This window comes from Canis lupus, chromosome 17 (genome assembly GCF_048164855.1).
Source record: "Canis lupus baileyi chromosome 17, mCanLup2.hap1, whole genome shotgun sequence".
NCBI lineage: Eukaryota > Metazoa > Chordata > Mammalia > Carnivora > Canidae > Canis > Canis lupus.
In genome coordinates, this window is record NC_132854.1 from 42514288 (window position 1) to 42540283 (window position 25996).

At 34.6% G+C, this 25996-nt stretch overlaps 2 long non-coding RNA genes across 3 annotated transcripts in view; one reads left to right on the forward strand and one right to left on the reverse strand.

Moving 5' to 3' along the window:
- LOC140608048 (uncharacterized) overlaps nucleotides 1-10475 on the forward strand; it is a 110224-nt gene extending 99749 nt beyond the window's left edge. For both annotated transcript variants that reach the window (XR_012009996.1, XR_012009998.1), the window contains one exon: nucleotides 10045-10475. This is a non-coding gene — a long non-coding RNA (uncharacterized lncRNA). The remainder of the gene's footprint in view (nucleotides 1-10044) is intronic.
- Nucleotides 1-25996, reverse strand: part of LOC140608047 (uncharacterized) — a 144987-nt gene that overhangs the window by 74165 nt on the left and 44826 nt on the right. The gene's annotated exons all lie outside the window — the stretch shown is intronic.

Below are 25996 nucleotides of genomic sequence, written 5' to 3' on the forward strand. Positions count from 1 at the left end.
GCTCCCTGCATGTGGGGAGTCTGCTTCCCCTTCTCCCTCAGCCTCCCGCCTCCAACTACCATTCCCTGCTCATGCTTTCTGTTTCTCTAATAAATGAAAACCTTAAAAAAAAAAAAACTCGTAAATTAAAGAATAATAATACAATCAGTTTCCTATCTTATCTACATTTTAGCTATTGTTTCTCATGTTTGCATTTTTATAAAAACATCAGATTGTAGAAGGGGTGTTACTGAATTTAATCTTTATTAGATCTAAGAAACTTTAAAGTCAACTAAGTTTTTAAAATTCTATTTAAATATGAAGCTTGTTTATCATATAGTACCTAATAACTGATTTCCAAAAAACTGATCTGTTCTCATAACAGATCAAGTTATCACTCAATAACTTATTAATAGTATAATTTTTAAGATATAAATTATTAAATACCAAAGTATAGTATTTTATGGCATGCAGACTATATTCTTAATTAATTTGTTTAGAAAATATAGGGTATAGTGTAATCATAAAATTAAAAATATAAACATAGTATAAATATTGAAATAGGCATAATCAGTTTTATAACAAAAATTAGAAAAAAATGTGTCTAAAGATTTATTATTCTACAAGTAAATACACTTGTTTAGGTTTGTTTACGATGCTGTAGTAAGTAAATACTGAAAGTCAACCTGCAAGAAAATACTAATTTCTGTTTCACTCTGTCTTCATTATGACTCTTAAGTTTTAAGAGTCATATCTAAAGTATATAAAATTATCTGCATTCAAGATGTTAATAAATATTAGGCTCAGTGATTATGAAGAGTAAATTGTTGAGAGCTAGCCTGAACTTAGTAAGATTTACTTGACTTAATGTGTATTCTCCTCCTGGTCATGTTAGAGAAAAAAAAAAGTAAAACAAGTCTCTTTCCAACTGAGTAAAAGAGCACCTGCCCCTGCTATTTTATGGATGTGGTTATACTTACAGAAAGCAATGTTTAAATAAACACTATTTAGTCTATCATGCTACTTCTTTTTACAGAGATTATATGGGATTATGAGTTTTACTTGTAAACATTTCACTCTAATTTAGCTGAGCCTCAGAATGTGACATTTACTGAAAACTCAGGATAAAATATTTAGTAGATCAATACATGTTTACAAGTAGCTTGTCACATAAACCTCCCCCCTAGAACAAAAGAAGATGCATGATGTTTCTTAAATATGCATATAGAAAATATTAAATCCCAGATGTACTTATGACTTTAATATTTACTTTTGAGATCTTTTATTACATAACACTATTTTAATATACTATTTTAGTGAGTATTTTGGATTGCTAAAATCTTTTAAATTACATTAAAATAAAAAAACAACTTGGTGATATAAAGGAAAATACACATTAAAAGCACATTAGAGCAACAGCATGCAATACAAGGCAATATTAAGCTGTCTTCTACTGTTCAAAATTGCAATGTTAAAATTATTGAGGTACCACATAAATATAAGATGCTTCACGTAACATAAACAATAAAGACTTGAATAAGATATTGTATTTGTCCCTCAGAGTTCTGTCTAAAAAAGCATTTCTCTAAAAGAAGGAGTTTTTAATCATTTTTAATCATTTCATTTTTTAATTTACCTTTGTAATATGTTGCAACTAATAATCTATTTATATTTATATATTTACATATATTTATATTTATATGTTTAATTATATAATTAAATTTTGCTAAGAGAGTAGAACTTAAATGTTCTCACATAGCCTTTTCTGATCTTCTATATTCCTGGTGTCTCTTTCTCTGCTTATAAGCACACCAATCCTATTGAATTAGGATCCTACTCTGTTACCTACTATAGTCATCAGGTTTTACATTAGATAGTCCAAACCTTATTCTTACAGCTGAAAAAGATAAATGCATGACAATGACAGATGTATTAACTAGAAAAGAAATCCTTTCACAATGTATACATATACCAATATAATGTAAGCTTCAAATATCCTACAAAATTGTAGGATATTTTATAATTCTACATCTCAATAAAGCTGAAAAGGGGAGGAGTCTGTATGAGGACACAGCAAGAAGACCGCCATCTGCAAGCCCAAGAGAGAGATCTCAGGAAAAACAAAGCCTGTCAATACCCTGAATTGGGGCTTCTAGTCTCAAGAACTGTAGAAAATACATTTTTGTTCAACCCATCCAGTTTGATATTTTGTTATAGCATCCCTATGAGCTAATACCAAGTTATTATTGTTTTTAGTGTGATTAATTGTAATATACACACAGAACACAATAATGAAATTCTCATATACCTACCACAACAAAGATCAACGATGATTAACTCATAGTAAGCTATGTCTCAACCTTACCTTCATATAAGTTGTCCCTTTTAGTTTTATTTAGGGATCATTCCAGACATCACAACATTTAATTCCTATTTTTTAAAGTATATATCTCTAAAAATAAGAACTCTTTAAAAAGATATAACCACAGTGCCATAGTCACACCTCCAATTATCAACAATACTGAATACCTTTCTAAAATCTATACCAAAAGATGAAACCATTTTTTTTTGTCAAACAAATGTTCTTAAAAAGTAATCCAAAATGTAATCAGCACAAGAAATAAATTCTATGAATTAGAAAATGTGAGTTTGGGGATCCCTGGGTGGCTCAGCTGTTTAGCACCTGCCTTTGGCCCAGGGCGTGATCCTGGAGTCCCAGGATCGAGTGCTGTGTCGGGCTCCTGGCATGGAGCCTGCTTCTCCCTCTGCTATGTCTCTGCCTCTCTCTCTATCATGAATAAATAAATACATAAATCTTTTTAAAAAATGTGACTTTGCTCATAGGACTTTGTTAAATGCTCATTTATTGAATACCTAAAGTTCTATTAAAATATTGTCAAATTTTGAAGGTTAAATAAGTAAGGGATTGGCAAACTATGACTCTTCAACCAAATTCAGTCCATGGCCTGTTTGTAGAAATAAAGCATTATTTATTGAATATTATCATATTACATCTGTGCTCATTCATTTATTATGGCTAAGTCTATGGCTGCTTTGACACTAAAGCAAGTGTTGAGAAGTTATAGCAAGAAGTTCCCAACCTGCAAAGTCAAAAGTGTTTACTTTCAGTCCTTTTACAAGAAAAAATTGCCAAACCCTGAAATAGATTGTTAATAAAGTCAGTTGAAGATATCAACATTATAAAGCACCAAAAGAAGACCCCTTCTTTAATTTTTTGGTAGAACTACAGTTATCACTTTTGTATTTCATTTAGTAGATATCCAATGTGAAGTTAAATTTTCATATTTCTCCTCTTCTTTAAATTTAAGCTGTGACTCAGATTTATTTTGGGAATAATACTGTGTATAATAAAAATCATCTAAATATCAATGTAGTGTCTGATTTTCTTAAATATTAAGGAATATCAGTTTCTAAGGGTCACCAGAAAAAGGACCAAAACCTGGGTGGCTTAAAACTAGATAAAGAGGGGTGCCTCAGTGGCTCAGTCTGTTAAGCATCTGCCTTCAGCTCAAGTCATGATCCCAGGATCCTGATCCCAGAGCCTGGGGTCAAGCCTCGCCTCAGGCTCCCTGTTCATCGGGGAGCCTGCTTCTCCCTATCTTTCTGCTATTACCCCTGCTTGTGCTCACTAGCTTTCTCTATCTCTATGTCAAATGCATAAATAATATCATAAAAAAATAGAACAAAATTACTGTCTTGCTATTCTGGAGGCTAGAAAGTTTGAAATCATAGTGTCAGCAGGGACATGCTCTGATAGGTCTAGAAGAACCTCTTCTATCTCTGGTGTTTGCCTGCCATCTTTGGAATTTCTTAGCTTGTAGAGGCATCACTCCAGTACATGGTATCTTCTCCCTGCATCTTCACATCTCCTTTTTTTTTAATATAAGATGGCCAGTAACACTGGATTAGGGTCCACCCTGAAGACCTCATTTTAAATTGATTACCTCTGTAAAGGCTTTATTTACAAATAAGGCCACACTCTGAGGAACAGAGAGTTAGGACTGCAACATACCTTTTGGGGTGGAGAGGGGCATAGTTCAATCCATAACAATCAAGAATCTCTTTTGCTTACAAGTGCCCATCTTCACCCAAGTAACTATGACTAACTCAGCAAAATGTCTTAAAAACAGTATTGATAAAATATTTCCTATTTTTTAAAAAGGGCTATATGCTATCAACATGAGTGCCCTCACTTAAACTTACTATACAGAAAAGCATGCAAGTTTTATTATGCTAAAGAAAAAACTATAAACATCATATATGGAATTTAAAGGATTCTGTTATTCTGCATTTTTCTTTTTTAAAGCATTCACAATGTTTTAAAATGCAATTAATTAACTGTCCATTATAAAATTAAAAAAATAAGAAACCAAGTAGCAATCTCCTCTGGACTTCAGATGGATTGTCTTTTCCTTCCCTTCTTTAGATTCAATCCTGTCATTAGATATGTGATCTTGGAGCAGATGGAAAACCTACTTTCCCAAATGAAGGGATGGTTGTAGAACATCATAGGTCTATTACATATGAGCTCAGTAGGAAGCTCAGTAGGAGCTCAGTCTGAGACATGACTTAGAATATATTAGGCTTATCACACTCAGTGGCACATTTTACAGTTGATTTTATATTTCAACTTGATGGGCCACAGAGTACCCAGATTTTTGGCTAAACATTAGTCTGTGTGTGTCTGTGAGGGTGTTTCTAAATGAGATTAATTTTGGGTAAAGTAGATTACCTTTCCCAATGCAAGTGGGCCTCATTCAATTGACTGAAGACCTTAAAAGTCTCAGAAAAGGAGAATTTGCTTTCTCTGCTTATTTTCAAGCTGGGTCATCAGTCCTCTCTTGGCCTTCAGATTGGACTCAAACTGGGACTTACACATCATTGGCTCTCCTGCTTCTCAGGCCTTCAGATTCTAATGGGAACTATACCATCGACTCCCCTGGGTCTCCAGCTTCCCATCTGCAGATGTTAAGACTTTCTGGCCTCCACAATCATGTGAACCAACTCCTTATAACAAATCTCCCCCTACATCCTCTCTCTCTCTCTTTAGAGTGTCAACTGTATTTGGCTGGGTTGTCATAACTTCATGGACACTCTCTATATAAAACATTACACACATACTTACACACACACACACACACACACACACACACACACAGTTCTCTGGAGAATCCAGTCTAATAGAAAACCAAGTATTCTAATACGGGGAAAATAGAACATGGACATATTTCCTTTACACATACAGTCATGTTCTCTGAACACACAAACGCATATTTATTGTTTAAATAAACAGGGTCTCTTACACATTTTGTTTGCTTCTGTCTTCCTCATCTTAGGCTTTATTGGTCTCATCCTTTGTTTTTTTCAAAACTAGTTTTTCTTCTTCTCATTGATACATATGTCTAAGGCTGCCCTGAATATTGCCCATTGGTTGCATAAATGGAAATAATTTTTAAAATTTAGCATCATTTTGCATGTACAGTACCAGCTAAGCATGATATGAATAAAAATGTGTTAAAAATCACAGAATTCATGGTCTTCCTGAATGACAATGTCATTTGTATTTGTAGATCAGGGCAGTGTGTGTGGATGTATACATATATGTGAAAAATTAAATAAGAATTCTATTAAGCTAAACATATTGCTATATCTTTGAATCCTAGTTACACTGCAAAACACTTGAAAGTATAAAAGCCCATAACTTCTTTCATTTAAGTATTAATTTTATTCAGATGAGAATTTCTCTATCAATAAGGATTTCCTTTAAGTCCTTTTATCCCTACACTTTTCAATAACATCATATATCTAACGATATTCTGGTATATTTCAATTTTAATAGCATAGCATCTTCCATCTGTTGAGAAATGTAATTTTTTGATGAAATATCTCTGAAAATGTTTACTTTCAGTGTGTGGGTGAAACTGAAAGTCAAGCAGACACAACCCATTACATAACATGTTCTTGAGATAAATGACTAATCCTCAAGAGGACTTGACAGCACCACGTGTTACATGTAGTTCATTCTAAAATCACTTGGTAATTGGCTTTACACAAATGAATAATAAACTTATTCTATCTTTATGAGAAGGAGGTAGTTTTGCAACTTGGCATAAAATACACACTGAAGTTATAGGCTCATACTCTCCCATAAAAACTGGGAAATAGAGATGTTATCTACCTTGATGTTTATATTTTAAAGAAATGGAACCCAGGCCCTTGAGAAAGACTCTCCTGGATCATAAAGCTGGCAAAAGGAAGGGATTTACATATAAATCTTCAAGAAAGGATGAAATACTTACAATATTAAAATCTAAAATATATGGTCCAAGAAAAAAGGAGGAGAGGAGCATCTTCCCTCATTTTCAACATGGAAAATTAAGTCTTAATTTTAATTTATGCTTCCTGTTTTTAATATTATCTGTGTTTACAAGAGACAGTAGATCCTTATCTTTAAATCAACTGCTACAACTAAATATTGTATGTTCTCTCAATAAAAAAGTTAAATTTTTCATTGCTGCATCAGCAGGTATAATGATGTACTACATGATATGTGTAAATATTCCAGCCCAACTAAATTATAAATTGATCCAAATTCTCTAGTTATTATCTCTACTAAATGAAAAGATACAGCTGATGAGTATAAAAATAATTGTTTCAGCAGGTTTTTAAATATACACATTGAAATTTATCTGAGTATTACTTTTGATAATATTAGTGCAATGACAAGTAATATTTATCTTAATTTCATAGTTAATATTATTGAACTTTAGATAAATAGAAGCAGTCTAACGTAACACTAAATTAATAATCTTATTTGATGCAGAGCCCAGAACTTGTTATCACAATCATTTAGCACATATTTATCACAATCATTTAGCTCAGATATTTATATGAAATACTATAATTTAATGTTATTTACTCCCTTGGATTTGTTTATATTTATGTCTCACAAGCATTTTAGTGAAGAGATGGGTATTTAATAAGAATGTGAAAAAGATCATGCATGGTGCAAAAAGCAAAAAAAGAAAAAGCAAATTATTTTTTATACAAATAGATAAAACATCATCAGGAAAGTTTTGAAACTAAAGTCTGTTTTGTTGATATATGTACTATAGAAATTTAGAAACAGGCTTAATTCTCCATGTTGAAATGAAAGAAGAGACTTCTTTATCTCTTAGAGCATTTACTTCAGAAAACTTGGCAATTGTTATTTCTTCATCTCTTTCAAATGTATTTAAATCCTTCAAAAAACTAAATGAGCCTTTTGCCAGCTTTATAATCCAGAAGTGTCTTTCTCAAGGACCTGAAATATAAATAAGAGAGACAGCACCCCAATCTTCCAGTTTCTGTGGGAGGGTAGGAGCCTGATTTCAGTGGGCATCTTGTTTCAAGATGCAAAACTATCTTCCATTATAAAGATGGAAGTTTGTTTTTCTTTCGTGTAAAGCCAATTGCTAGGTGAATTCAGGATGGATTACATTTAACAAATGGTTAAATACTGCTCAAGTATATAAAAGGATGCTATTTCTTTTTGTCTTTTCATCTCATAGCAGATTGCCTGGGATGTATATCACGGTCTGGTTTCATGCTCACTCCATAATAAAAATGTTTTCTTTCTCTAATTTGTGGGGAGGATTTCTGGGTTGAGGGAATATTTTGTTCTTAATTATATTACTTATATTTCCTAAAATATTTCCGCTATCTACCTAACTACCTTTCCTTTTAATATGGGTAGATATCTACGTATGTATGTATATACATATGTATAGTCTGTCTATAATCTATCTATCATCTATCTATCATCTATCTATCTATCTATCTATCTATCTATCTATCATCTATCTATCTATCTATCTATCTTTGTAACTTACTGGGCTAATTAGAAGATGATATCCATTAACATCTTCAGAGAAACATGATATAGTCAAAGAACACTGAATGATACCTGGGGAGCCTAGTGTCATGTGTCCCATTTAAACAGTTTCCACTGGCAGAAGTTAACTGGTCTGTGAATCAAATTTCCTTTTTTTTTAAGATTTTATATATATATAATATATATATTATATATATATATTATATATATATTCATGAGAGACACAGTGAGAGGCAGAGACACAAGCAGAGGGAGAAGCAGGTTCTCTTCAGGGAGCTCGATGCAAGACTCGATCCCAGGACCCTGGAATCGAGCCCTAAGCCTAAAGTAGACGCTCAACCACTGAGCCACCGAGGCATCCCTGTGAATCAAATTTCAATGATATATTACTAATACCTGCCTAATTACTAGTATTGTTTTCAAGGGCAAAGATAATGCTCAGAACACTTATTTTGTAATTATAAAGCAGAATCTAAAAATATTTAATTTTGATTATAATAATTATGTTTCTTACTCTTTCCATTACCTCTCATCCTAATAATTATACCTAATGCCAAGACCATCATAGCACCCATTAAATTAAATTTGTTTTTCTTCATAAATTTCTAAATTTTACTCATGGCAATATGACTTTAGAAATCTACAGAGAAACTATATATATGTATATATAGATATAGAACTACAGAGAAAATATTTTCAACTTTCTGCAGTTATTCTGTGCAATTCTTACTGTAACTTGAAACCTATGCTAAAAACAAGTCTTGGGAGATCCTTTAGGACTGATAATACAGTTAGAGAACTCCAGAGATGTTACCTCCTCAAAGATACACATTTACATTCCAAGGAGTGCTGAGTCCCTGTGGTTATATTCTTTAGCTCCGAAGTTGGTAACTCTGATCCTATCTTTCCCCTGGGGAGATTTATTTATATACCAATGAGGTAGAGTAAGAAAACAAGAATCCTTCCCACTATGATTCAAAGGAAACTTTCTCATATGGGGAAGAGGGACAGCTGCCTCTTTCTCTGTACAGAAAAAAAATTACTTTGGAATGGCTTGTTGCTTACAATACAGAACTTGTATGTTTAGATGATATCCGGATTCATCATGTCACCCTAGAGGTAAGAATTAGACATAGAGAAACAATGCCGAGATTTGTGCTCTAAGTAAATAATAACAATCTGCTCTGCTCTAGAGAGCTTGTGTTTTTATTCAGGATAAAGTTAATATAGACATTAAAAACTTATAATCCTATGAATATGATTTATGACTATTCTATGAATAAATCTGTAGGTATGATTCTATGTGCTTTATTTTGAGTATGTCTGCAGAAATTTTTAACACCAATGCCAAAAATAGGGATAATGATATTGCAACAAATATGGAATTACAATAACAATTTCACAATGCACTTGTGTAAGTTATTTTGTTTAATAACAATCATCAAAATTTAACACCAAAGCATTTTTAAAATCACATAAGACATTCAATTATTTATAAGTTTTAATTTTTTAATTTCCATTCTTCACTTTGCACACCCAGTAGGGAGCAAGAGGAAAGCTTAGAAATGCATGAAGAATATTATTGAGCTTTTAAACCTCAAAGCAATAAACAAATAATGGTATTTATCAAGCTGTACATCTAGTTCATATAGGTTATTAATCTAAAAATAAATGTTTTGTTAATATTACTTTGAAATATCTTCATTCCTTTGATTAAAGATACATGCTATATACATGAAAATATGATTAAATAGCACAGATCAGCTCCTGCTTTGAAACTCCTAAAGCCAAAGACACACAATTGTGGTTAAGACATATTTATGATGTGAATCTTTTTCCTTCCCTTTTCTGTATGCTAAACCTTTCCAGGAGGCTTTATTTTCATTACCCTAGAGAAGAGATACGGCAATCTGACAATGAGGTTGCTTATCAAACATTTTCTAGTTTTTTATTCCAAAAGTTTGTGATTAGAAATATCTGGAGGTATAAAGTAGCACCTATACTCCAGTCAGTGAGATTTCTATATTTCTCCATCTGAATTACACTGGCTGGAAATATTCACAGTAGTTATAAGGTGACTGGGCCCAGGAAGTGAGGAGAAGAGGGGATCAGGGAGTGGAATGTTTAACTTTAATACTCTAAAGTTCCTCTTTTTATGCTTTCTTTTGCAGAGCTTCTCCAGCGTCTTCCCTCTTCCTTCAAATCCTCCTCTCCCCAGTATTTGTCATCCACCTGAGGAGTTGGGTATGGAGGCCAGGCACTCAGATTTCATGTGTTTCCCTAGGTGGCTATCTCTTACACTGCCTGAACACTATGATGGATTTCTAACTGAAAACTGAAATATCATCTTGATTTCTTTATATATTGTTAGTGAAATCAATCTTAACAATATTTTACTTTTGTACGTTTAATCCACGTAAATATTAATTATACAATTTAGGAAGTTTTTACATATCTATATAGACACAAAACCTCCACTCAGATCAAGATATAAAACAATTCCATAACCTCATATAATTTCCACATTTCGCTTTCCATCCCATCCTCAACTCAAGGCAGTAACTATTCTGATTTCTGTTATTAAAGCTTAATGTTGAATGGAATTTAAAGTCTTTCTCTTACTCAGTTCACAATGCAGGTAACTTCCTAAAATGCAGGGATTATAAACTGCAAGGCATTCCTCTTCAAAAAGCCCAACAACCTAAAAATATAACCTATTGAAAACAACAGTGGTGATCCATTTTTCAAAAGATGATTCCCCAATGAAGAATTCTTCCCCCTCGATATAGAATTCTTAATAGATAGTTTTGAGATGCCTGGGTGGCTCAGCGGTTAAGTGCTTGCTTTCAGCTCAGGGTGTGATCCTGGAGTCCCAGGATTGAGTCCCACATTGGGGTCCCTGCTTGGAGCCTGCTTCTCCTTCTGCCTCTCTCTTTCTGTGTCTCTCATGAATAAATAAATAAAAATCTTAAAAAAAAAAAAAGAATTCTTATAGATAGTTTCAAGTCATGAGCCCAGAAGGGTCAATGAAACTACAATTTCAAAAATTTTCAGTGTGTGAGAAAGCAAAAGAAGCAAATCAATACAAAATACACAAGTCAAATAACACAGAGTTTATGCAGAGAAAATCCATGAAGTCAATATATTCATTTCAGAAAATATGATATTCAGAAAACAGTACATTATCTTCAAATATATAATAAGATATACTGAATCTATAATGCATGAAATAATATGTTATAACAAAAAAGAACAGTCAAGAGAGTAGAAAAAAGTTCTAGGAAATACTAAGTGTGTGATTACACAAATGGAATCAATGAAAGAATCCATAGAAAAGTTAAGAAAACCTTCAGAGAATAGGAAAAAATAAACAGGAGAGCAATTTTTAGAAAAATACATTAATGCCAAAGTTCTGCATTTGACTCATATCTGTCCAAAATTTAAAAAAAAGAGAAAACCATGAGCAATTATTGATTAAAACCAGAATGTGCAAATATTATGAGTACTTATGAATGTGAATCTACAAATAAATTTCCTCTTAGGGCCCAGCCCAATGAATATGGCAAAATCTACACCAAAACACATTAGTGTGAGCTTTTGGAGAATAAGAAATACACAATTGTAAGAGCTTTCAGAAAGAGATTGGGAGATAGATTAAAAAAAAAAAAGAATATCAGTGAGAAAATGTATACAAAAGCAATGATAAGGAATGTGTGAGGAATGACAATATGAGGGAAATGCAGAAATATCTTTAAAATTCTGAATGCAACTAACTGATGCTAGTAGATAACTTGTGAGTTTTAGCTGGAATCTATTCAAAAATGGAATAAAGAGGGGCTGGTAGGCTCATGTGGGCTTTCCATGTTCTGCATGTACATTTGCACTTCTGTCTTCTGCTGTTTTTTGTTTATCTAAAGAAGTGAGATTTTCAAAGATGATTTTGTAGTTATGGAAATGTGTAATAAAAATATAATGTCGATTCAGTGAATGGGGAGAGATATCATACTGCCATACCCATTTTTAACATTTTACAAAAGAACTCAAACATATGTTTAATTTTAAACTGAAATCATACTTGAATTTGATGCAAATGTATTCTTATTTAATATTTATGATTACTGTCTTACAAGTATTTCTAACATAAATACACAGAGGTGAACACCTATAAATTCGACCTGAGATTTTTTTTTTTAAGATTTATTTATTTAATCAGAGAGAGAGAGAAGCACATAGGCAGAGGGAGAAGCAGGCTCCATGCAGGGAGCCCGACGTGGGACTCCATCCGGGGTCTCCAGGATCAGGCCCTGGGCTGCAGGCAGCGCTAAACCGCTGCACCACTGGGGCTGCCCTCTATCTGAGATTAAAAGAGAACAGCCGGAACACGACTGAGAGAAGGGCTTTCACTTCTAGCAGGTAGGAAGGTGGAAAAAGATAACATAAAGAATCAAGTGGGGAGCTGGGCCAAGGCTGGGGGCCAAAAGCCTCGGGGAGGCTTCCCAGCCTGGGGAAGCAGGAACTTTAAAAAATCCGCAGCGGATTCTTCCCGGACAGACAGGTGCTCGCAGGAAAACTGGGCAGAACCGCAGGAAGGGGCAGTGGAGCCTCCAGTCTCCCGGGGTCACTAACAGCGGAGGTACCCCAGGGGAGAGCGCGCCATACCCTGACGGCCGAGCGCAGTAAAGGGCTGGAGCAGCCGCCCAGCAGGGCCTTGGGGACAAGCCGGTGGGTCAGGTGGCAGGTCCTGCGGAGGGGGCTGAGCCCTGCTGCCTTCGGAAGCCACGGCCTGGGAGCACTATTCCAGCAGCACAGGCCCCAGATCCCAGGGCGCCGGGGGACACAGCCCAGGATCCTGCGCTCCCCCCAGGACAGGCGGAGGTGGGGAGGGCACAGGACAGTGAGGATGCTCCTGCCATTGGGAGCCCCCAGCTGTGCAGATCAGCGCCCCCGCATTCCTAGGAGCAGTGCAGACTGGGAGCTGCGCTAGTTACTGCAGGAGCTGACTCCAGAGCTGGAGAGCCTGTGGCCACCAGTGTGGCTGTCCCTCCTGGTGTCACCCTGTGCCTGGGACAGAGCGGGGCTGCCAGGGAACAGGGAACTCACAGGACAAACAGCTCCCACTGACCCCTGAGTGGGGTGGGGTGGGGGTGGGGCAGCTCCCCCAGGTGCACACACCTGACAATCAGCACAGCAGCCCCTCCCCCAGAAGACCAGCTGGAAAGACAGGGGAAGAATAGGTTCTTGGCCAGACAGCGCTGGAAAGCTCCAGGGGAAGTCAAGGGATTTACAGTATATAGAACCAGAGGGCACCCCTCCTTTTTTTTTTTCCTTTTTCCAGTACAACTCATTTTTATATCAGACTATAAATTTCCAAAATGTTTTCTCTTTTCCCACCTTAACTAAAGTATTTTACTACCTCTTCATTTTTAAGTTTCTTTCTTTTTGACTTTCATATTTCTGCAATTATAGGTCTTAGATATATTTTCCACTTCTAGATTCTCTTCAACATACTCAACTAATTTTGGGGAGAATACAAGATATGTTTTGTTTTGTTTTGTTTGTTTTCTTTGCCTCATTTGCTCTACAATGGCATAAGTTAACACCTTCTAAAACATGACCAGCATGCACCCAGAAACAAGTGGTATACCATGCTGGTTCATTCTCTGAGATTATATTCTCTCTTCATTCCCATTCTGTCCCCTCTTTATTTTTTTTATTTTTTTTTCTGTCCCCTCTTTAAACCTCATTTATGTTTTGGTGGTCAATGACAGGGCTCTCTACAAGTATTTCTGGTTTATATAAATTTGGGACTGACCATCTTCTAACATACAGAACTTAATATACTCAGAACCAAGAGGATCACCCTCTAGGATCCCTTAGGTAGATTACATTCTCCCTCCACTACAACTTCATCACCACCATCTCCCAGTCTTCCCCACCCTTTTTTTTCTTCAACTTTTTTTCTTTTTTTTCTTTTCCTCTTTACTTTTGCCTTTTTCTCTTCTTTTTTTCTCTTCTCCTTTTTTTTTTCTTCTTCTTTGGGGTTCTAGGCCTTTTACTTTTTAAAACTTTGTTTTAAAATTTTTCACTTTAGTGGTGCTTTGTTCTATTTTGTTCTGGCCTTTCTTTTCAATTTCTGGTCTCTGAACTTGGCAGAATCATCTAGAGTGAAATTTACTTCAGTCATGGTTGATATTCTGGACTCAGCCCACTCATACAGCCACTCTGCTGAGCAAAATGACTAGAAGGAAGAACTCACCATAAAGGAGAGAATCAGAAACAGTACTCTTTGCCACAGAGTTACAGAATTTGGATTATAATTCAATGTCAGAGAGCCAATTCAGAAGCACAATTATAAAGCTATTGGTGGCTCTGGAAAAAAGCATAAAGGAATCAAAAGCTTCATGACTGCAGAATTTAGATCTAATCAGGCTGAAATTAAAAATCAATTAAATGAGATGCAATCCAAACCAGAGATCCTAACGATGAAGGTTAATGAGATGGAAGAAAAAGTGAGTGACATAGAAGACAAGTTGATGGCAAGGAAGGAAGCTGGAGAAAAAAGATAAAAACAATTAAAGACCATGAGGAAAGTTAAAGGAAATAAATGATAGCCCTGTAGGAAAAACCTACATGTGATTAAGGTTCCAGAGAGTGTCGAGAGGGATATAGTGCCAGAAAGCATACTTGAACAAATCAGAGCTGAGAACTTCCCTAATTTGGGGAGGGAAACAGGCATTCAGATCCAGGAGATAGAGAGTTACCCCTCTAAAATCAATAAAAACCATTCAACACCTCGACATTTAATAGTGAAACTTGCAAATTCCAAAGATAAAGAGAAGATCCTTAAAGCAGCAAGAGACGAGAGATTCCTAACTTATATGGGGAGAAATATTAGATTAAAAGCAGACCTCTCCACAGAGACCTGGCAGGCCAGAAAGGGCTGGCAGGATATATTCAGGGTCCTAAATGAAAAGAACCTGCAGCCAAGAATACTTTATCCAGCAAGGCTCTCATTCAGAATGGAAGGAGAGATAAAGAGCTTCCAAGATAGGCAGATCTGAAAGAACATGGGACCACCAAACCAGATCTGCAAGAAATACTAAGGGGGACTCTGTAAAAGAAAGAGGAAGTCCAAAGAAATAATCCACAAAAACAGGGACTGAATAGGTATTACAATGACACTATATTCATGTCTTTTAATAGTTACCCTGAACTTGAATGGCTTAATGAACCTATCAAAAGACACAGGGTTTCAGACTGTATAAAAAAGCAAGACCCATCCTTTTGCAATCTATAAGAGATTCATTTTAGACATAAAGAAACCTCCAGCCTGAAAATGAAAGGTTGGAGAACCATTTACCATTCAAATGGTCCTCAAAAGAAAGCTGGGGTAGCAATCCCTCATATCAGATAAAGTTTATCCCAAAGACTGTAGTAAGAGATGAAGAGGGACACTATATCATACTTAAAGGATCTATCCAACAAGAGGACCTATAAATCATGAATATTTATGCCTCTAATGTGGGAGCTACCAAGTGTATCAATCAATTAATAACCAAGGTAAAGACATACTTAGATAATAATACACTAATACTGGGAGATTTCAATACGACACTTTCTGCAAATGACAGATATTCTAAGCACAGCATCTTCAAAGAAAAAAAGAGCTTTAAATGATACACTGGACCAGATGGATTTTACAGATATTTATAGAACTTTACATCTAAACACAATTGAATACACATTCTTCTCGAGTGCACGTGGAACTTTCTCCAAAATAGACCACATACTGGGTCACAAATCAGGTCTTAACTGATACCAAAAGATTGAGACTGTCCCTGCATATTTTCAGACCATAATGCTTTGAAACTAGAACTCAATCACAAGAAGAAATTTGGAAGAAACTCAAACATGTGGAGGTTAAAGATAATCCTGCTAAAAGATGAATGGGTAAACCAAACAGAGAAGAATTAAAAGCATTCATGGAAACTAATGAAAATGAAGATACAACTGTTCAAAATCTTTGTGAACACAAAAACAGTTCAAGGAGAGAAATATATCACAATACACACAACCCCCCCAAATTGGAAAAAAAACCCTCAGCTACACAAGCTAACCTCATACCTAAAGGAACTGGATAAAGAATAGCAAATAAAACCTACATCAAGCAGAATAAGAGGGTTAATAAAGATTCGAGCAGAACTCAATGAAATAGGGTCCAGAAAAACTTTAGAACAGATCAATTCTTTGAAAGAATTAATAAGATAGATAAACCATTAGCCAGCCTAATTAAAAAAGAGAAAAAAACTCATATTAATAAAATCATGAATGAAAGAGAAGAGATCTCATCCAATACCAAGGAAATACAAACGATTAAAAAAATGTATTATGAGCAGCTATACGCCAATAAATTAGGTAATCTAGAAGAAAAGGACACATTTCTGGAAAGCCACAAATTTCCAAAACTGGAACAGGAAGAAATAGAAAACCTGAACAGGCAATAATCAGGGAGGGAATTGAAGCAGTCATCAAAAACCTCCCAAGACACAGAAGTCAAGGGCCAGATCGCTTCCCAGGGGAATGCTATCAAACATTTAAAGAAGCAACAATACCTATTCTACTAAAGTTGTTCCAAAATATAGAAAGGGACAGAATACTTCCAAACTCGATTTATGAGGTCAGTATCACCTTAATTCCAAACAGACAAAGACAAAGATCCCACCAAAAAGGAAAATTATAGACCAATATCCCTGATGAACACAGATGCAAAAATTCTCAACAAGATACTAGTCAATAGGATCCAACAGTACATTAAGAAGATTATTCACCATGTCCAAGTGGGATTATCTCTGGGATGCAAGGATGGTTCAACACTCATAAAACAATCAATGTGATCGATATATCAACAAGAGAAAAAACAAGTACATATGATCCTCTCAATAGATGCAGAGAAAGCATTTCACAAATTATAGCACCCATTCCTGATCAAAACTCTTCAGACTGTAGGGGTAGAGGGAACATTCCTCAGCATCTTAAAAGCCATCTATGAAAAACCCACAGCAAATATCATTCTCAATGGGGAAACACTGTGACCCTTTCCCTGAAGATCAGGAACACAACAGGGATGTCCACTCTCACCATTGCTATTCAACATAGTACTAGAAGTCCTAGCCTCAGCAATCAGGCAACAAAAAGAAATAAAAAGCGTTCAAATTGGCAAAGAAGAAATCAAACTCTCCCTCTTCACAGATGACATAATGCTGTACGTAGAAAACCCAAAAGACTCCACCCCAAGATTGCTAGAACTCATACAGCAATTCGGCAGTGTGGCAGGATACAAAATCAATGCCCAGAAATCAGTAGCATTTCTATACACTAACAATGAGACTGAAGAAAGAGAAATTAAGGAGTCATCCCATTTACAATTGCACCCAAAAGCATAAGATACCTAGGAATAAACCTAACCAAAGAGGTAAAGGATCTCTACCCTAAAAACTTCAGAACACTTCTGAAAGAAATGGAGAAAGACACAAAGAGATGGAAAAATATTCCATGCTCATGGATTGGAAGAATTAATTTTGTGAAAATGTCAATGCTACCCAAGGCAATTTACACATTTAATGCAATCCCTATCAAAATACCATGGACTTTCTTCAGAGAGTTGGAACAAATCATCTTAAGATTTGTGTGGAATCAGAAAAGACCCCGAATAGCCAGGGGAATATTAAAAAAGAAAACCATAGCTGGGGGCTTCGCAATGCCAGATTTTAGGTTGTACTACAAAGCTGTGATCATCAAGAAAGTGTGGTACTGGCACAAAAATAGACACATGGATCAATGGAACAGAATCCAGAATCCAGAAGTGGACCCTCAACTTTATGGTCAACTAATATTCGACAAAACAGGGAAGACTATCCACTGGGGAAAAATAAAAGACAATCTATTCAATAAATGGTGCTGGGAAAATTGGACATCCACATGCAGAAGAATGAAACTAGACCATTCTCTTACACCATACACAAAAATAAACTCAAAATGGATGCAAGATCTAAATGTGAGACTAGATTCCATCAAAATCTAGTGGAGAACACAGGCAACACCCTTTTTGAACTTGGCCACAGCAACTTCTTGCAAGATAGTCTATGAAGGCAAGAGAAACAAAAGCAAAAATGAACTATTGGGACTTAATCAAGATAAAAAGCTTCTGCACAGCATAGGATACAGTCAACAAAACTAAAAGACAACCTACAGAATGGGAGAAGATATTTGCAAATGACCTATCAGACAAAGGGTTAGTATCCAAGATCTATAAAGAACTTATTAAACTCAACAGCAAAGAAACAATTCAATCATGAAATGGGCAAGACTCATGAACGGAAATTTCACACAGACATGGCCAACAACCACATGAGAAAATGTTCCGCATCACTGGCCATCAAGGAAATACAAATCAAAACCACAATGAGATACTACCCCACACCAGTGAGAATGATGAAAATTAACAACACAGGAAACAATACATGTTGGAGAGGATGTGGAGAAAGGGGTACCCTCTTGCACTGTTGGTGGGAATGTGAACTGGAACAGCCACTCGAAAAATAGATATGAGTTAAAAATAGATCTGTCCTATGACCCAGCAATTGCTCTGCTGGGAATTTACCCCAAAGATACAGATTCAGTGAAACGGCAGGAACCCTGCACCCCAATGTTTATAGCAGCAGTGTCCACAATAGCCAAACTATGGAAGGAGCCTTGGCATCATCAAAAGATGAATGGATAAAGAAGATGTGGTCTATGTGTACAGTGGAATATTACACAGCCATTAGAAATGACGAACATCCATCATCTGTTTCAACATGGATGGAACTGGAGAGTGTTATGCTAGTCAAGTAAGTCAAGCAGAGAAGGACAAACATTATATGGTCTCATTCATATGGGGAATATAAAAAAATAGTGAAAGTGATTATAGGGGAAAGGAGAGAAAATGAGTGGGAAATATCAGAGAGGGTGACAAAACAATATAGACTCCTAACTCTGGGAAACGAACAAGGGGTGGTGGAAGGGGAGGTGGGCGGGAGCATGGGGTGACTGGGTAACTGGCACTGAGGGGGCACTTGATTGGATGAGCACTGGATGTTATACTATATGTTGGCATATCAAATCCAATAAAAAATACAAAAAAATTCTAATAAAAATACAAAAAATTGCTAAATTTCAAAAAAGACACACACAAAAGAAAAAGAAAAAATGATAAAGCTACATGCAAAAGTTCTAATTTAGAAAAGGGACCTTTATTTACAATGCATTAGAGAAATCAAATACATTAAATGGGTTTGTACGGGTTGGCAAGTTTAAGAACTTCTTTTAAGGTATAGATTTCATGTGCCAAATATTTGTGGTGAAATATAACTTTTACCTTATTTATGAACACTGCAAATCATTTCCATTAAAAAAATATATCTGAATTACTACCACAGATTCTGTTTTTGCCAGTAACCTGTCTGTTTCAATTTTCCCTGCTTCAGCTCCCAAAGGAAACTGTTATTTCCATATTCTTACCTGTTTGCAACAACTCAAAACAAGTGGATAGTAAATCAGTGAGAAGAGCGATTTTACAGTAGATCAAAGATGAAACACTAGGCATGGAGTGCACTGAAAATATTGCTCAGTTGCTTTTTCTGTTTCATCTTCAGAAAGACCTATCATCACTAAAGACAACCATAATGCAGTGAAAACTGCATTTGGCTTGACATTCAAAAGACCTGGGTTACAGATCTGCCTCTCCCTGCCTGTATGAACTTGATCAGCTCACTGATAATTTATGTGCCTCCTTTTGCTTTTTTATATAAAACTTGGATGATATTAGAATTAACTAAATGAAGTTGTCTACATTTGACCATATTTTATGTACAAGAACAATAATTTCAGATGATTCATCCTTACCGAAGTTATCTCATTCTCTTGCTCTGTATACTAAAGTCAGAAAATGGAGAAAAGTTTGATTAAATGCCATTTGTGAGCATTAAGTTGGTCCAGTTGAAAATATTCTATTTAAATTTAAGCAATATAATCAGCATCACAATTTGTGTTTAAAGAGGTTTTCTCCAAAGTCAAATGAAAATGAAACCAATTAAATTATAGTGATATTCTTGTATTAAATTATTGCTATTAAACCTAATTCATTGTGGAAATATTAAAATATGAAAACTTTGGTCATTATATCCTACTGATCTGTAGCACATTGCACAGAAATGTATATAACTGTATCAGAATCAGTTAGAACTGGGCTCAAATTCCTGTTTTGTCACTTACTAACTGGATGTATTTTCTGATTCTGATCTGAACCTCTTTTCTTAAAATGAGAGAAACCAGGCCACAAAATAAATAAGTTTTCAAGGAAATATTGAGGTTATTTTAATCATTCTTTGAAACTCAGTTACATACAAAGTGGTCTGATACATATAGAAACAGTTCCTTTAATTTTTGAAACTTTCTAAATGATCATGACATTACTCATATACTTTTTAATGTTAGGAGACAATAATATCTTACCTTTAATTAAGAACAGAGTTTAATGCTAATCATGAATTTATTTATTTTTTTAAATATTTATTTATTTATGATAGTCACACACAGTGAGAGAGAGAGAGAGAGAGAGAGAGAGAGAGAGAGAGGCAGAGACACAGGCAGATGGAGAAGCAGGCTCTATGCACCGGGAGCCCGACGTGGGATTCGATCCCGGGTCTCCAGGATCGCGCCCTGGGCCAAAGGCAGGCGCCAAACTGCTGCGCCACCCAGGGATCCCAATCGTGAATTTATTTTACACTGTGGGAAAAATATATCTGGTACATTTAATATGTTTTTTAAATATAATATATTTTGGAATTTAGTGGATTCATTGTTTAGAGTGAAGACTGGTAAAAGACATAGCCCCTATTAATTTATTTGTATCTCCACATAAACAGAATTTCTCCTCCAAAATTCAGAAATTCACATGTTTCCTGCAGGTTTATATAGGATGTATATGATAGATTAATGAAGGTTAATAATTTTTAGAAACTTAAACATATGGAGAAAATTTAAATGTGAATACATATGGCCATATGTCAACAATCCCTTTTCAATATCAATCCCATGATTATCATGTTCTCCACAAAAATAAATGGACTTACAGACTCCTACTGTATTTGCCCTGACTTGCTAATATTTTCTAAAACACACACCCAGAGACAATATTGCCATTTCCAATCTCTCTCAATGAAGAAACTTACAACATTTAAGTTCTCAGAAGGTTGCTAATGGTGCAGAAGCTGGAAAGGCTGTGGATCTGTAAACATCTCAGGTACCCACTGTAGGATAGGATATCTGAAAAAAAACTAGCATATTGAAGTTCTGTATATGAGTTGGCATGTATCTTTAGAGCTCTGGCCCCTAAACTGTCAGTCATTTTTTTAAAATTAAGTATTTTGTGCCCAACAGGAAAGTAACAACTTAACCTAGCTTCTATTCAATTATTGACCCAATTAAATGAAAATCTAACACTTTCAATCATTAATAAGCTGAAAGGATATTGGTAAAGGCATTTACTAGATTCATTACAAATTTTCTGGAATAGCTGTGGTCATTGAAACTTTTATTGTCTTTTATTTATAGGACCTGGGTTTTGATAAGGAATCAAGATATTTATATATCATCCAAATGTAGGTTTCTAGGAGACCAGCTCACTCTTGGTCTTCATCTTTACTTCAATAGTACTCTGGACTGAAAACTCGGGATTATTTGCCTGGCAAAAAATATCCACTTATTGTACAAGGAGATATAGTATAGGTTTATTTGTGTGTACTTATATGTTGGGTATATGTGCATGTACATATGCACAGAAAAGGTTGGAAAGGTAGTTTTCTGCCTAGTACACGACCACAAAGAAAATTCCTAGGTAAATATTCAGCATCTATCTCCATCATCTCCAGGAACCCTAACATAAACACTAATAAAGTCTTGCTTCCCTTTTATTCAGTGAAACAGACTTTGGGTTGAAGATGGTGGTAGAAACACAACAGCCCTGAGCTATATACCATTATCTCTGGGTTAGGTTAAGATGTGGTAATAAAGCAGCAAATGAAGAGTAGTACCTTATCCACACTGAAAAATTTGTCATCTTACATATAAGGGTGAATACCCACATGAAGTCCAAATTGGGACAGGTGATGTTATTACAACCTCTTCCCCACTTACATCAAATCTAAAGCATAGAATTAATTTTTAATTATAAAGCTTACATCTTAATGGCTTGAAATAAGGGAAAAGATAATTGAAAAGAATGTTCTCATTGTGGCTCCATCAAAACAATCAAAGACTTTATTTCCCTACAGTTCTTTGTAATCCAATAGTCAAATTTTTCTTTGTACATGATTTGAATAAATGGCACTTTTTTTTATTTTTTAAACTGACCTAACTTGACTGGCCTAATTTGACTCTTCAGATATGAAGGCATTCTGATTCAGGGCATTCTGACTCAGAATAGAACTTTACTAACATATGACCTATTTTAACACATGACTATTTTAATACCTGTACTTATTGCTATAGCTCTTCTTCAGGTTAAAATCCAATTCCTCGGCAAAGTTTCCTAAAAGCTTATTAATCATGTTATAACATTCAGATGATAAACTACATAAATGAACAGTATGGTACTTTGTATTTATTCCATTGTGTTAAACATTTACTGAAAACATCACTTCAAATTATTCTCATACATTTTCCTTTGTAGTTCTAAAAAGTCACTTTCATTTTATTACTCATTACAAAAACTTACCCTCAGTAAGGCATATTTATGACATTTCTCTAGATGTATTAAAGTGGATATTCTTTAAAAGATGCAGACATACTCATATTAAAAATAAATTGCTCCAAAAAAATAAAAAAATAATAAATTGCTCCAAAAGGTATAAACATTAATAAGGAAAAATAATCAGATAATTAAAAAGGGAAAATGTCCACTTAATTTCTAATTCAAAAATGTACAGAAGTATTACTTTAAAACATTATTTATCCTTCATGAACTAGCAGATATTAAAATACTAGCTGAAATATAGCTAAAATAAAGCCATTAATTAAGAACATTTTGATGAAACTGTGCCTTTACTGATACTCTTATGCACTTCTGATAGTACCATATATTTTTTGTTTTATAAAATGGCTGTTCTTTTTATATTCTTGATATAAGTTCTTCGATACATATATAGTATGTATATTTTATTCCATACCATGGCTGTGTCCTTATTTCCTGTGGTATCTTTGAAAGAGCAGAAAATTTTAGTTTTTTGGTAAAAGGCAATATATTATCTTTTTTGTGTGTGACTTTTCTAATCCACATTTGCTTAACCTCAGGCTACAATAATCTTCCTTATTTTCTACTAGAAATATCTGAGGTTTAGCTTTTACACTGAAGCCCGCAGTCCATTTTATGATAACTGTAATGATTTGTTTGAGGAAAGGTTTGGCGTTCATTATTTTCCATATGGATATCCAGTTGCTTCAGTATAATTTGCTTGAAAAACTATTATTTCTCCATGAATTGACTTGGCATGTTTGTCCAAAATCAATTGACCATACATATGGGGGATCTATTTATGAATTATTTCTTCTCTTCTATTTATCTCTATGCTTTTTAAAAAATATTTATTTATTTTAGAGATTGAGAGAGAATGTTCACATGTATGTGCAGCATGAGTGATGGGTGGGGCAGAGGGATAGAATCTCAAGCAGACTCCCCGCTGAGCACAGAGGTTGACCCAGGGCTCAGTCTCAGGACCCATGAGATCATGACCTGAGCCAAAACCAGGAGTCAGACACTTAACTGACTGAGTCACTCAGGTACCCCATCTCTATGCTATCTTTATGCCAATTCTACATTGTCTTTATTGTATTACTTTTAAAGTAAGGCATGAGATCAGGTCAGATAAATCCTCCAATTTTCTGGCAAATTTATTTATTTATTTATTATTTATTTATTTATTTATTTATTTATTTATTTATTTATTTATTTTTAAAAGATTTTATTTATTCATGGGAGACACAGAGAGTTGGGGGTTGGGGCAAAGGGAGAAAAGCAGGCTCCATGCCGGGAGCCTGACATGGGACTGGATCCTGGGTTCCCAGGATCAGGCTCTGGGCTGAAGGTGGTGTTAGACCGTTGAGCCACCTGGATGCCCTGGCAAAATTATTTAGACTATTCTAGCTTCTTTACATTTTTATATAATTTTAGAAACATCTTGCTAATTCCTATATAAGAAAGGCTGCTGGGACTTTGATTGGGACTATGGCATATCTACAGATAAAATATCAATTTTCTCTGAAAGTTAACAGTCCAAAAATATTTTGTAGTTTTCAGTGTAGTAGCTCTGTGCGAGTTTTATTCGATTTATTTCTAAGAATTTCCCATTTACTAAGGCTTGAAAATAACAAGTTTAATTTAATTTTTCAACTGTTCCTTGTTACAGTTGATATACAAAAACCCTGCATATCTATTTATATATCTATATCCATTACCTATTTATCAAGATAGATATAGGTTTTTTTTTTTATATTGGAATCTCCAAACATTATTTATTATATCTTACTAACTGTTCTCAAGCTTTATTAATATTTTCCAAATAGAAAATCATGTTTAATTATTTTTCATTTATCCTTTTCTTGTTTCATTGCACTGGCTAGGGGCACATAAGGAAAATTAAATATACATGGTAAGAATTGATATTTTGTCTTTCACAAAAACATATTATACTACATGTCAATATTCTTTGTCAAATTGAGGAAGTTTTTTTTCCATTCCTATTTTTCTAAGAGTATTTATCATGAGTTCTTAGTGTTCATTTGGTAAAGAATTCTTGCATAATGTGGCTAAGGGATTCTTGCACAATGAGAAGTTTCACAGGTCTACACATTGTCAAATGAAAGAGTTTAAAATTATTGTAGAAATGCTCCTAGATGTTTCTAAGGAGGAAGGAAGGAAGTGAAGCACTTGTGGAATACTTAAGCAATGATGGGGAAATGTCTCAGCGTACCTTTGGTTCTTAGAGTAAGAACTGAAATAAGCCTTCTGAGGAGTAAGTCAGGCATATAAAATATTTTTAGAATAGAACAACGTATGTGGTGTAATTAGTAAGGATATATCCTACAATAGGTGACGTTGACTCCCCCACTCCCAATTTTTGTATCTCAATTGTGGTAAAGAAATCAAAAGGCATCCAAAAATCAAAGAATTTTGCTATCTTCCACAAAAAAAATTTCAGGAAAAAAAATCCTAGTTGACTGAAGAAAAGATGCCTTTCTTTCCACTCACTATTAAAGGATAACCCTTTATCCTATTATGTGGGATAATCCCACATTAATGTCCCTTACATAGGTGGAGTTTTCAGAAGGAAAACCATATAGCAATTTAATAGATGCAGAAAAAGAATCTGACATAATTTGACATGCATTCACATAAAAAACTATCAGAAAACTTGTACTGAGTGTCACTTTGCTAAATATGATAAAATAAATCTATGAAAAAATTACAATGTCATATTTAATGGTAAAGACCAAATGACTTCACTATCCCTATCAAGACAAATTTTTCTGCTTGTATCATTCCAACTTAACATCATGCAGAAGACCTTAGCCAGAACAATAATGCAAAAAGAAGAAATAATATAGATGCTGGAAAGGAAAAAAAATCTATTTGCAGATTACAAGATTGCCTGCATAGTAAAATCCTAAATCATCTGCAATAAAAATAAGTAGAACTACAAACTGAGTAAAGTTGGAGGATACAAAGTCTTATATAAAAAATAATTATAATTATATGAACAGCCAGAAATTGAAATTAGAATAAAACAAAAAATTGAAAGCAGCGATTGTTAGAAAAAAATTTAAAAATACACATGCTCTGAAAATTTGAAATATATACACACAAATCTAATAAAATAAATGCGATTATTTGTATGAAGAAAACCACAAACCATTGATAATAGAAGTTAAAGAAGACAAATAAATGGAAAGAAACAACATTCATGGATTTAAAGATTCAATACTGCTAAAATATTACTTCCTTCAAATTTATCTGTAGATTCAATAGTC